Source organism: Balaenoptera ricei, chromosome 12 (genome assembly GCF_028023285.1).
Source record: "Balaenoptera ricei isolate mBalRic1 chromosome 12, mBalRic1.hap2, whole genome shotgun sequence".
NCBI lineage: Eukaryota > Metazoa > Chordata > Mammalia > Artiodactyla > Balaenopteridae > Balaenoptera > Balaenoptera ricei.
The window spans coordinates 15,364,734-15,379,021 of record NC_082650.1 but is presented as its reverse complement, the minus strand read 5'-3'; the positions used below and the strand labels follow the sequence as shown (position 1 = coordinate 15,379,021).

The window sequence follows — 14,288 nt, the reverse complement described above, 5'->3', positions numbered from 1 at the left end:
AATGGGTAGGTCTAAGGATTAGTAATGCGAGGAGTCAACACTCCCCTCCCTCAGGTATACTCAGATGCCTCGTGATGATTCTAACGAGTTTCCTGTGACTGCTGCAACAGATTACCACAAACTTGGAGGCTTGAAACAACAGAAATTTATCCTCTCAATCCTGGAAGCCAGAAGTCCAAAATCAAGGGGTCAGCAGGGCCAGGCTCCCTCTGAAGGCTGCAGGGGAGAATCTGTTCCTTGTCTCTTCCAGCTTCTGGAGGTCAGGCATCCCTTGGCTTGTGGCCGCATCACTCCTATCTCTGCCTCCGTCTTCATGTGGCTTTCTCCTCCTTTCTCTGTGTCTGTGTCTCTGCTGTCTCTTAAAAGGACAGTTGTCATTGGATTTAGAGTCCACGCAGATAATCCAGGATGATCTCAGCTCCAGATTCTTAATTGCATCTGATAAGATGCTTTTTTCCAAATAAGTTCACATCACAGGTTCCAGGGGTGAAGGCAAGGGCATATCTTTTGGGGGGGGGGGATCACCATTCAACCCACTGCAATGTTCTTCCAGACCATAAAGAGTGGTTTTCAAACTGCTACACGTGCACACACACACACACACACACACACACACACACACACTAGCAGTGGACTCTATTTTCTCCTACACTGTTAGTGGGAATGTAAGTTGGTGCAGCCACTGTGGAAAACAGTATGGAGATTCTGCAGAAAACTAAAAATAGAGTTACCATATGATCCAGCAATCCCACTCCTGGGCATATATCCAGAGAAAACTCTAATTCAAAAAGTTACATGCACCCCTATGTTCATAGCAGCACTATTCACAATTCTCAAGACATGGAAACAACCTAGATGTCCATGGACAGATGATGGATAAAGAAGATGTGGTACATGTATACAATGGAATATGACTCAGCCATAAAAAAAGAATGAAATAATGCCATTTGCAGCAACATGGATGCAACTAGAGATTATCATACTAAGTGAAGTAAGTCAGAAAGAGAAAGACAAATACCACATGATATAAGAATGTATATATATGTATAACTAAATCACTTTGCTGTACAGCAGAAATTAACACAACATTGTAAATCAACTGTACTCCAATAAAAAAATATTGATTAAAAAAATACAATATTATGTGGAACTCCAATATGTAAAGAAATGAAGCCGAGCTGTGCGGCTGAGGTGGGGGGCAGGGAGATGAGCACGCAGCGGCACACACTGGATCCAGGACACAGTGGCTTGTAGGGACTTAAGAACTCAAGCTCTTGCTGGCTCTCTAAGGAGGGAGGACCAAGTCGTACTTGCTTTTCTGGGGGAGAACTTCTTCATACCCTCCCTCTCTGGAACTGGGTCTCAGCCTACGCAGGCCTTGTCTTGCTTCCCCCCAAGGAGAATCAGGCACCCAGAGAAGCCCTGCACATGATCAGCTGCTCTTGTGTGAGAATCACATGGAGGTCCTGATTTAAGGTTTTTTGAAAAGCAAATCATTCACTATCTCAGCAAAAGTCCTCAAAGGACATTCCTGAGTTTCAGTGGGAGGAAAAATGAGTTGCTTTATGAGCTCTTTCAGCATGTTTCTGAACTGTTGAATGTTACAATATGCTGCAAATGTTATACCCTTATCTATAAACTGGGCTTGAGTGTCAAACACAGGCTGTCCCTGAACTCACAAATGATCATGTTCCAGAAGTTCATTTGCAGGTGAGTTATTTGCAACTCAGAGTCCCTTTTTCCATATATTCTGGCTAGAGCTCCCAAAGCTTATTGATTCCTACTGTAAGCAAAGGCAGAGTTCTGGAAGCTCCCTGACCTTGACCCCAGACCTCAGAGACCTCCCAAACTCTGAGTCCTGGGCTCTACTGGGCCTGAAATCAGGACTGCAAGGAGAGGGAGAAAACTGGCATAGGTTTCTCCCAGGGGTTCAGCAGCCATGGGCCATGCTGGGGGAGGCACCGAGGACCAGAGCATCTGGGAATGAGACTGTCACCGTGGGGTGGCTGTGGGTGGTCCACAGATATCCGAATGTCCTGACATAAGCCCGTAAGGCAGGTCTACCTATGTGATTGCTATCTGACTAGTAAGGATTCAGAGGCTATGAATGGTCATGGATATTGCATGGATTTGGCCATGATGTATAACCATAAAGACTCTGTTTAAATACTGCTAATGACAGACAGACAGTCCATTCTGTTTTCAGGTTGCCTCAGTCATGAGTGACCTCATTCCTTAATATGATCCAAAATCTGCCTCTAGACTTTGACCTATTGATTCCAGTTTTGCCTTAGGAAACTACATAGAATAAATCCAATCACTCCTTTTTTTTTTTTTTTTTTTTTTAAAGAAACACTGTCTTAAATTTTCTCTCTTTTTTTCAGACTTTTTTAAAATAAATAAATAAATAAATAAATTTATTTATTATTTATTTATTTATGGCTGCGTTGGGTCTTCATTGCTGTGTGCAGGCTTTCTCTAGTTGTGGCGAGCAGGGGCTACTCTTCGTTGCGGTGCGCAGGCTTCTCATTGCGGTGGCTTCTCTTGTTGCGGAGCACGGGCTCTAGGTGCGCGGGCTTCAGTAGTTGTGGCACACGGGCTCTAGAGTGCAGGCTCAGTAGTTGTGGCACACAGGCTTCAGTAGTTGTGGCACACGGGCTCAGTAGTTGTGCCTCACGGGCTCTAGAGCGCAGGCTCAGTAGTTGTGGCGCACGGGCTTAGTTGCTCTGCGGCATGTGGAATCTTCCCGGACCAGGGCTCAAACCCATGTCCCCTGCATGGGGAGGCTGTAAAACCAATCACTCTTGACAAAATCCTTTTACATATATTAAGCCGTGCAGGTCAGCCTCCAAATATTTTCTTAAGGCTGAATTCTCCAGATCTTCATATAACATGGTTTTAGGCCCCTCAGCATCATAGCCATAGAACTCTGTACCTGGTCGTTGGTATGGGCCCATCTTAAGAACAGGCTTTCAAAGGGAATTCCTTTGTGGTCCAGTGGTTAGGAGTCCATGCTCTCACTGCTGAGGGCCCGGGTTCAATCCCTGGTCAGGGAACTAAGATCCCACAAGCTGCACGGTGCGGCTACAAAAAAAAAAGAAAGAAAGAAAGAATAGGCTTTCATAACCGAAAGCACACAATACAGGTGTGGACTGACAGGTACAGGAGTCAATGAGTTCGTTTACCTCCTAAGATCTGAGTATGACACATCTATTGGAACCCAAAATTGTGTTGAAATTTCTGTTTTGTTCTGGTTGGCTTGGGTTTTGTTTGCTTATTTGTTTTGCAGAGGGACGTAGAGCTTAGTGGCCAAGCTACACTGTTGACTCAGATCAAGTTTGCAGCCAGCTGAAATCTCGGAGCTTTTTCATAACAGTTCCTCTTAACGCACATTTCCCACTCGTTACTGCACTGTTTCCTTCTGAACATCCTGCATATTGATTCCTATTAAACTTCCTCTTACTGCTCTCATTTCTTCAATGCAGCACATTTCGACCCTTGCAAATCTTGATCTGTCACTCCTGCATTAACCATCTGTCCTAACTCCGGTCATCTGTCTTCCAGCAGGAAAAGAGAAAGGGGAAAGACAACCAATATTTATAATATTTATCAAGACTCTACTAAGCTGGACTAGACAGTTATTTCTTTTTCACTGATGTCAACACACACATAGAAAAGCACACAAACATAAATATACAGTTCAATGAATTATCAAAAAGCTAATGCCGGGGGCTTCCCTGGTGGCGCAGTGGTTGAGAATCTGCCTGCCAATGCAGGGGACACGGGTTCGAGCCCTGGTCTGGGAAGATCCCACATGCCGCGGAGCAACTGGGCCCGTGAGCCACAACTACTGAGCCTGCGCGTCTGGAGCCTGTGCTCCGCAACGAGAGGCCGCGATAGTGAGAGGCCCGCGCACCGCGATGAAGAGTGGCCTCCACTTGCCGCAACTAGAGAAAGCCCTCGCACAGAGACGAAGACTCAACACAGCCAAAAATAAATAAATAGATAAAGGAAAAAAAAAATGCCATAGAATAATTAATTAAAAAAAAAAAAAAAAAAAAAAAAGCTAATGCCTGTGTAACCACCCATGTCAAGAAAGAGAACATTAAGCTGGGAATGTTTTAATAAGCATTTTTCTCTTTAAACCCTCAGACCTATTTGGTAATTATTATTAAACCTGGTTTACAGATGATAAAACAGACTCAGAAAGGTGAAGCGGCATGCCAGCATCCCACAGCTGGGAAGTAAGGAAGCACAGAGTGACTCCCCGTCCTTGGTCTTCCCACTGCTGGTGCCAGACTTGAGGAATGAGAGATGTGGTCATCTACCCAGATGAGGCGAGTAGAAGGGTATCCTGAGCGGGAGAAACCAGGAGAGCAAAGGCAAGCAGGCAGGAGGTATGCCCTGGGGTCAGGTAGTTTAACATTCCTGGAGCACAGGATCCTGGTGGGAGAATAGTGGCTGCAAATGAGGCCATATTGGTTGATAGGCCCACAAATCTGGATGTTATTCTGTATCAGTGGAAAAGCCACTGAAGCTTTTTTTTTTTTTTTTTTTTTTGGCTGTGTTGGGTCTTCGTTTCTGTGCAAGGGCTTTCTCTAGTTGCGGCAAGCGGGTGCCACTCTTCATCACAGTGCGCGGGCCTCTCACTATCGCGGCCTCTCTTGTTGCGGAGCACAGACTCCAGACGCACAGGCTCAGTAGTTGTGGCTCACGGGCATAGTTGCTCCGCGGCATGTGGGATCTTCCCAGACCAGGGCTCGAACCCGTGTCCCCTGCATTGGCAGGCAGATTCTCAACCACTGCGCCACCAGGGAAGCCCGCCACTGAAGCTTTTGAGAACGCTGCTTTAGGATAAAATAATTCATTGTATAGATAGAACCTTGTCCTACCAGGATAGCTCTATCAGGTTGGCAGGCTGTACTGCTTCATTGGGGTTTCTGGAAGTCTTGGAAAATTGAGGTTCTAATTTCAGGGGATCAGATATTTAAGGGTAAAAGAGAGCAGAAGGAAATGACAGGACAAGCCCTTAGGAGGCTGGCCCGAGAGGCTGCCTAAGGGGCTGGAAAACGTTGACTACGAGGTCTTTGCCTCCTGCCAGGAAGAACATAGCTGTGGCAAAATGGGCTAGAAGATTCCCATAGTGACCTGGGGAGGCTGACCATTTCTCTATAGACTAGTGTGAAGATTAGTCATTTTCTGTGCAGGTTAGGGAACTGCTTTTAAAAAGGAAAGAAATAAACAGGTATTTCTTTGAATATACCAAAAATTGGGACCAGTGATACAATCATTTCATGTGGGTTTTTTTTTTTTTTAAACAGTTTCACAAGTTGTGGAAATAAATGAACACCAACCAAATGAGAAAAGCAAAGGCTATTTATTAAGAGCTTGCTATGGCACAGGAGCCGGCCACCGTCACGTGCATTCGGCAGAGACTCAAAGGCAGGCAGAGGAGTGGGAAGGTTTCAGGTGTGCCCTGGCGGAGGCCGCGGTGCCAAGGAAGTTGTAGGTGGCTGACTAGAGGCGGGGCGTGCACGTGGTCGGCTAGGAGTGCACACCTGGCTCTCTGCGGCTGGTCCTAAGCTGGAAGTGGGATAAAAATGAAGGAGGCTGTCAATTATTAGTTAAGTCCTGGCCATTTGGGGCCTGTTGTTACAGAAGTTATTGTTTAGCTCCCTGAATTGTCACTAGAGAGAGCAGTTTGGTTTCCTACAAGCCTGACTTATAGCAGGGTGGCTTCCTGGTCTATTTATTGCAGACAAGGGGTTGGTTTCCTGAGCTGGTTGCTACAGGTGGTGGGTCAGAGTTCTCGGTTTAGACTCTAGTCTGGCCTCTGTCCATTTGTCTCTTGAAATGTGAACTAGGTGAAGAAATGAACTGTTAAAAATGAGAGTGGGCAAAGCAATAAAGGCAGAAGAACAGGACAGGGGGAGAACTGCAAGATGAGAGATGGGAACCGTCTTAGAGAAGTGAGATCATAGCTTTTTATTTTATTTTTTGTTTTTTGTTTTCGGCAACCCCGTGCAGCTTGTGGAATCTTAGTTCCTTGAACAGGGATCGAACCCGGGCCCCCTGCAGAGGAAGCACGGGGTCCTAACCACTGGACTGCCAGGGAATTCCCAAGATCACAGATTTTTAAAAGAAAAGCCAATCATCCATTGTGACCAGAGCACAGGAAAGGAGGTGAGGAGAGGTGATAGTGATGGAGAGACGGTTGGGTCACCAAAGACCTTGAATACAAGACCACGGAGTTAGGAATTGATGCCCAAGACAGTGGAGAACCGCCCAGAGCTTTCAAACAGGCCTGGAGGAGGTTCTGAAGTGTGATTCCAAAACATAAGTCTGGAAATAAATCTAAAACACCAGTCTAGCCGTGTTATTCCCCTGCTTACGCCATCTGGAATGTCCTCTCCCTCTTCCCTCTCTGTCTGATAAACTCGTCTTTATCCTAAATTCAGCATCACTTCCTCCCACTTCCTCCCAAAGTCCCACTTTGGGGTCCTCAGGGTACTTCCTATTCTCCTGGTTAGAGCACCTATCTCATGAACAGAATGTGGTTTCCTGGATTATCTCCCTCAGTGAAGAGTTGTCCTGAGAGGAAGGGTATGTTTGATTCATCTTTGTACTTCCACTGATTGGCAAAGTGTCTGGGGAAAGCAGGCGTTCAAATGCATGTGTTGCCATGGTTGACTGGGTTAGAGGATGGATCTGGATGTTGACGTGGGGCTAGAGGCAGTGGGGCCTGAACTAGGGTAGCAGCAGTGGGAATGGAGGTATTTAGGACATTGACTCCTAAATCCTGGTAGTCCCCTGATCACATGGGAGAGGTACTTTAAGTGCAGATCTTCAGGCTACTTCTAGATCTACTGACTCAGAACCTCCAGAAATAGGGCCTCAAATCTGAATTCATTTAAAGTTCCCTCAGGGGATTCCGACACGCAGCCAAGTTCGAGAACAACTGACACGGGCAGTACCGTGGATCAAATTCTGGTGACTCGCAGAAGGCAGGGACAAGGGGAAAGAGTTGTCTCGGCCCTGGACTTGAGCCACAAGGAAGACAGTGATGCCACGTGAGGAAGGGAGTCCTGGAGAAGGCAGAGGGTTACGTTGCTTTTGCACAAGTTGGGTGTGAGGTGCCCACTTGGATCCAGATGCAGATGTCCCTTCAGCAGCTGGGATTCAGGCGTGGTGCTCACTAGAGCCATCTGTCACTTATGACCTTGAGAATTTGACTTTGGTAGGAAAAAGATCATGCTCCCATAATCGTTGGTCTCCGTAGTTTAGCAGAGGCGGGTAAAACTTGCTTTTACCTTTTAGCCGAACAATCAGTACTGATCACCTAGAAGGAGGTAAGTACATTGAATGTGCTCCTTATATTCCTGGAGTGAATTAGCAGTTGCAGAGTTGCTTATTTCTGACAGTTAAATGCTTTAAACAAAACTAAAGGAAAGATATCTTTGCTAAAATATGGACTCCAAAAATGATCACTTTTAAACTCTAGTGAATGTTACTAATTGACTTGAAAGACTGTGTTTACAAATAAATCCTGGATCCATAAATAGATATTAAGACTCCACCCCCTACCACAAAAGGACAAAAATCATGTATACAAAGATATGTGACCTAATCAATTTTCAAATTAATCTGAAATTACTATTTGAATTCAGATATCGTAAATGTCATGCGTCATTGCCCTGGGGCACAGATAGAAACCTGATCAACTAAATGACATGAAATAGAGAACAGAGTAATTTCTCTGGTGAATGTGAACCAGCATTGGAACCCATCTGGATAATTTACATGAAAATTGGATTTTCCTCTCCTGAATTATCTTTTTATCGTGGACGCCTGTCATATTGTCTGTTCGGTTCCGTTCTCCACTTGTCCACATCTACATGGCTACTACAGGAACTGCCTTGTTTTTATAGGGACCCCATCCCACCAGTCAAAGTTCACTAGTTCACTGGTCCATGGCTAGGCACCCTTGTCCGCACGGGCTGCTGTCTCTCTCCTGCAGGGTGTCTGACCCTGAGATCCAGACTTGAAGGCAGTCCTTTCTAGTGCTAGAGAGCTCAAGGGTAAAACTTCGGACCAGACAGCAGCCGTGTTACCTGCCATTAGGAGCAGTCCTTTCGATGGAGAGAATGAAGCCCAAAGAAGAGAACGAAAGAAACCCTGCTCCTCTATAGCCCCTTGTTCCAGAAGCTTCTGAGGCCCAACTGGATTGCTGACCTCTCGCAGTCTAATTGGTTCATTCTTCTTTCAGCTCTATAATCCAAAAATTCCTTTCAGCCTAATCTAGAGGAAGATGGGTTTCAAAAGTACCAAGAGTAGTAATGCAACATTTCCTACAAGTTTACTCTCCAACTCAACCTCTGAGATTCTAACTTCCCTTGGAAACAAACAGTTGTAAAAGGAATTGGTGAGATGTGATGGTCTCAGTTATGGGTTGAATTGTGTCCCCCAGAAATATCAAGTCCTAACCCCCAGTACCTCAAAATTTGACCTTCTTTGAAAATAAGGCCATTGCAGATGTAATTAGTTAAAAGGAGGTCATAGCGAAGTAAGAGTAGGCTCTTAGTCCAATATAACTGGTGTTTTTTTGTTTTTTGTTTTTTTAAATAAATTAATTTATTTATTTTTGGCTGAGTTGCATCTTTGTTACTGCACGCGGGCTTTCTCCCGTTGAGGCGAGCGGGGGCCACTCCTCACCGCGGCGCGTGGGCCTCTCATTGCAGCGGCCTCTCCTGTTGCGGAGCATGGGCTCCAGGCGCAGGGGCCTCAGCAGTTGTGGCACGTGGGCTCAGTAGTTGTGGCTCGCGGGCTCTAGAGCACAGGCTCAGTAGTTGTGGCGCACGGGCTTCGTTGCTCCGCGGCATGTGGGATCTTCCCGGACCAGGGCTCAAACCCGTGTCCCCTGCATTGGCAGGCAGATTCTTAACTACTGCACCACCAGGGAAGCCCCTACAACTGGTGTTTTTATAAAAAGAGACGCCGAGATAAACAGCAAGGTCCTACTGTAGAGCACAGGGAATTATATTCAATATCCTGTGATAAACCGTAATGGAAAAGAATATGAAAAAGAATGTATATGGATAACTGAATCACTTTGCTGTACAGCAGAAATTAACACAACATTTAATATTTATTTATTTGGCGGTGTCGGGTCTTGGTTGCGGCATATGGGATCTTTCGTTGCGGTACGCGGGCTCTAGAGCGTGCAGGCTTAGTTGTCCCGTGGCATGTGGGATCTTAGTTCCCCGACCAGGGATCGAACCTGTGTCCCCTGCACTGGAAAGTGGATTCTTAACCACTGGACCACCAGGGAAGTCCCTAAAATTTTTAAAAGTAAAATAAAATAAATTTTTAAAAAGAGACACCGAGACAGAGATACAAAGGGAGGAGATGGCCATGTGACTACAGAGGCAGAGAGAAGAGCGAGACATCTACAAGCCAAGGAATGCCAAAGATGGCTGTTCCTCCTGGAAGGTAGAGGAGAGAAAAGGAAGGATTCTCCCCTGCAGGTTTCAGAGAGAACGCAGCCAAAATTGTGATTGCAGATTTCTAACCTTCAGAAGGGTGAAACAATAATTTCTGTTATTTTAAGTCATCCAGTTTGTTACTTTGTTTGGCAGCCCTAGGAAGCTACTTGCTCTCTAGAATTGCAATGTTTCAGTGCTACTGTGAGGTCGAGAAGGGGCAAAAAATATCAAGCTCTTTCCTTTTCTGTGCTCAGGAAATGAATGCCTAAATCAAGGGGGCTGAAGGGATCAGCAAGGAAGAAGCAAGACTGTGGGATTATAGACTTTTCCTATAATGCGTCATACCTGGTAGGTGTCAAATAGAGGCTGTGTACTGACGCTTGGCTAGGGAGTGCTTCAGACAGTACCTGACATGGAGCAGACCCTCAGGAAAGATTCTTCTCCTAGATATATGTATATTATACCAGGAACAGAAAAAATGCATTCAGAAGAGGTTTGCTATGAGTGGAACCTCCAGCCCCAGCCCTGTTCCAGCCCCACAGCACTTGGTTCCACTCCTTTTTTGGATTTTTGGCCAAAGTTTCAGGATGCTAAGTCCTCCTCTTAAAGAAACATTTATTCAGAATGTCTTGGCTTTACCCCAAAACACAAATCCCTCTTGGTTTGTGCTGTGTTGTCTTAATCAGAGGAAAACCTAGTTGGCGTAAATAAATAAACAGGCAAACAAAATCTTCTTTGGTCTCCATAGCTGCCACGCCTCCCCGCAAAGGGGCAATTCCTCACACATTTTCTAGTGTTTAGAGACTGTGTGAGAGTGATCACAAGCAGATTTTCACACAACTATAAAGTGAGAGTACACTGGTTTATTGTCCTGTGAGAAATTCTTCAAATTCATGCCTTCTCATTCACTCTAATATAAGAATTTAATTGTAGGGCTTCCCTGGTGGCGCAGTGGTTAGGAATCTGCCTGCCAATGCAGGGGACACGGGTTTGAATCCTGGTCCGGGAAGATCCCACATGCCGCGGAGCAACTAATAAGCCCGTGCGCCACAACTACTGAGCCTGCGCTCTAGAGCCCACGAGCCACAACTACTGAGCCCACACACCACAACTACTAAAGCCTGTGCACCTAGAGGCCGTGCTCCGCAACAAGAGAAGCCACCGCAAAGAGAAGCCCATGCACCGCAACGAACAGTAACCCCCGCTCGCCGCAACTAGAGAAAGCCCGTGCACAGCAACGAAGACCCAACGCAGCCAAAAATAAATAAAAATTTTTTTAAAAATTCAAAGTACAGTTTCCACTTTATGTGTATTGCTTTCGCATCAATGTAAAGTCGAAAAATGGTAAGTGGCGCCATCGTTAGTCAGGGACTCTCTGTATATGACTAAGTGCCTATCAGCCCTGGAGAGGCTGCGTGAGGAGCAAGAGGGGGGCCTGAGTTGGATTGGAAGGAACGGCTCGGCTCAAATCCGTAGGGGAGTCCTCTTCAGGCGGGAAGAACAGTCCTAGCAAAGGCAGCGGCAAGAAAGCACCAGGCATTTACAAGATAACAGAACCAAGGCTTTCAGAATTTTAACAGACTGAGTAGTCTAGTAATTTTTCAAGTCATGTTAAACCACAGAACCCTTTATTTAACTGAAAGAGTACTTAGAGATAATATATAAAACAGCCAAAAGCAGAGCTGAGCTGGCTAGATCGGGGTGGATCTAGGGGGAGTCAGTCTTGAAAGACAGGAGAAACCCTGGTATAACCTCCATAAGAGAAAGGTAAAATGAGGGAGATATAAGATTTTGTTAACACATAGGAGCAGAATTAGATAAGTGGAGAAATTCCTTGCCCCTGGGTGGAGAAATGTTCCTTGCTATCAAATTAATGTATAGCTTTCATGCTATTTCAACTCAAATCTCAATGGAAGTTTTGTAGAACTTAATCTTTTTTTTTAGAAAGAAGAACATAAAATTAGGGGGATAACTCTAACACTTAAAAGTATATTGTAGGGACTTCCCTGGTGGTGCAGTGGTTAAGAATCCACCTGCCAATGCGGGGGACACGGGTTCGAGCCCTGGTCCGGGAAGATCCCACATGCCGTGGAGCAACTAAGCCCGTGCGCCACAACTACTGAGCCTGCGCTCTAGAGCCCACGAGCCACAACGACTGAAGCCCACACGCCTAGAGCCCGTGTTCCGCAACAAAAGAAGCCACCGCAATGAGAAGCCTGCGCACCGCAATGAAGAGTAGCCCCTGCTCACCGCAACTAGAGAAAGCCTGCGCGCAGCAACGAAGACCTAACGCAGCCAAACATAAATAAATAAAATAAATAAATTTATTAAAAAATATATTTTGTAAAGCTGTAATAATTTGCATTATAGACTTTATAATACTACAATGCTTTATAATACAATGCTATTAGATTTTTTTTTTTAAACCACTGATTTATTTTTATTTAATACAAGGGATATTGTTAGGTCTAATTGTGACTTTGTTTCCAAACATACTATTTGTTTAGGTACAAATTTTTATTGAGTTGGCTTAACTAGTAACTTTTTTTTTTTTTTGGCTGCATTGGGTCTTCGTTGCTGTGCACAGGCTTTTCTCTGGTTGCAGCGAGCTGGGACTACTGTTTCTTATCTGTAGTCAAGACATACAAACTTTTTGTCATTCTAGTCGATTAACCTTTTTATAAAAATTAATATGAAATTCCATCTATCTGAAAATTAAAATAATATTTTTAGATATCACCTAAAAATAAAATAATGCTAAAACTTGAGAAAAGCTTGATGCACATAGACATTTAGAGTAGTATTATTTACACTAGCAAAAAGCCAATATGTAAATGAATGAATAAATTAACCCACAATAGAAAATTGGTTAAGTAAAATGGAATATACCAACCTGATGTAGATTATGCACTCATTTAAATTGTTTCAAATAAAAGCCATGTAATTAAAAATGATTTTATATTTAGTGGTAGCAAAGTCAGTGGTGTGTTACTGCTGGGATAGTCCCAATGCTTATTAGCACAGTGCCAGATCCACAGGAGGAAGTCAATACAAATTTGGTAAATGAATGAAAACTGTACACACACAGTATGATTTTTGGCCATATGAAAAAAAAAACACCTACTTAGAGAAAAAAAGAATGAAAAGAAATGTAAATAATGGTAGGAGTATTGACTCTTTTCTTCTGTAGAATAGAAGAAGAAAAGAGATATCCCAGAATTGCATGAGATATACTTATCATTGTTTATCAAACTTCAGATTTAACTGAGTATCCTGTATTTTAATTTGCTAAGTCTGGCAACCCTACGAGACATCAGATTTCATATCCTTAGTGAATTTTTTTTTTCTTACAGTTAATTTTTGAAGTCTGTTGAACAGAGCAGTCCTATGGATGAGCACTTAATTGAAAGTAGGTGGTTATTTTTCTCTCATGTATCATATGTATGTGCACACACATTTTTCTGCATAGAAAAGTACGAAGAGAGAAAAAAAAAATCACCCCAAACTTCACTACGTAGTGTTAACCTCCTCTTACATTTAAGACAGTCTATACATATATGTACATACCAATTTACATATGTAATTTTACATGCATATAGAATCATACCATATATGCTTTCCCATTATCCTGCTTTTTGCTGTTTATGTTTTCCTTGAGTGCCAGTTTCACTGCCTATCCAGAGGTCTGACTTCCATAAAATCCCATTTACTTACCATTCCCAGGGGGCCACCAGTTCATGGGCTACATATGCAGATGATTAACTAGTAGTTTGCTATTTTTATGGCAAACCACACCGTGCAGGCTTACAGAGGGGCCCCACTTGAGAGGGCAAGTCCAGAACCTATTATCGAAGCCCTCAAGGAGTCTTGAAAAAGACACACAATTTTGTGAGAAACACGTTCACAATGACTGGTATTTACTAAGCCTTATTTCATCTCACTTTACTACATTTATTCTAGAAACTTACTAAATAGCTATGAAAACATGAGACAATGAAGACTGATATTTGGAAGAGATGCTGATTACCCAGTGTGATCCTAACAGCTGAATTCAATATTTATTGAGTGACTACTATCAGCGAGGCACAAGGGTTAGGCACACAAAGATTATGAAGGCCAAGAAAATGTGTCCTGGAGGAAGCTTAAACTTACTCAACAGGAGATGAAATAGACATCCATCCATGATTCTACCACTCAGAAATACTACTTTAACACTTTAGTGTATATCTTTCCAGATGCAATAGTTATAACAGCTAACCCTCATGGGCACTTATTGTGTGCTGGCTTTGTTTGAAGAGTTTTTTGTTTTTTTTTTTAAGTTCTTAATTAATTAATTAATTAATTAATTTTCTTTTTTTTTTTGGCTGTGTTGGGTCTTCGTTTCTGTGCAAGGGCTTTCTCTAGTTGTGGCAAGCGGGGGCCACTCTTCATCGCGGTGCGCGGGCCTCTCACTATCGCGGCCTCTCTTGTTGGGAGCACAGGCTCCAGACGCGCAGGCTCAGTAGTTGTGGCGCACGGGCCTAGTTGCTCCGCGGCATGTGGGATCTTCCCAGACCAGGGCTCGAACTCGTGTCCCCTGCATTGGCAGGCAGATTCTCAACCACTGCGCCACCAGGGAAGCCCTGTTCGAAGAGTTTTGCTGTTCACTCAATTAACTTCAAAATAGTATTACAAGGTACTATGCTCATTCTTATTGTGCAGAGGAAGAAACCTAGGGCAAAAGTTGTTTAACTTGCCTGAAATTACATGACTAAAAAGTGTCAGGGTCAGGATTCAAATCCAGTGTCTCTCATTAGATGATGATAG

The 14,288-nt window shown here is 44.0% G+C and overlaps 1 protein-coding gene across 3 annotated transcripts in view; it reads left to right on the top strand.

The window, feature by feature from the left end:
- Positions 1-14,288, top strand: part of MTHFD1L (methylenetetrahydrofolate dehydrogenase (NADP+ dependent) 1 like) — a 283,519-nt gene that overhangs the window by 239,080 nt on the left and 30,151 nt on the right. Inside the window, exon 29 of one of the 3 annotated variants that reach the window (XR_009506129.1) lies at positions 12,836-12,891. The exons of the other annotated variants lie outside the window; for them this stretch is intronic. The gene's annotated coding sequence lies outside the window, so the exon portion shown is untranslated. The remainder of the gene's footprint in view (positions 1-12,835; positions 12,892-14,288) is intronic. 3 annotated transcript variants of the gene reach the window in all.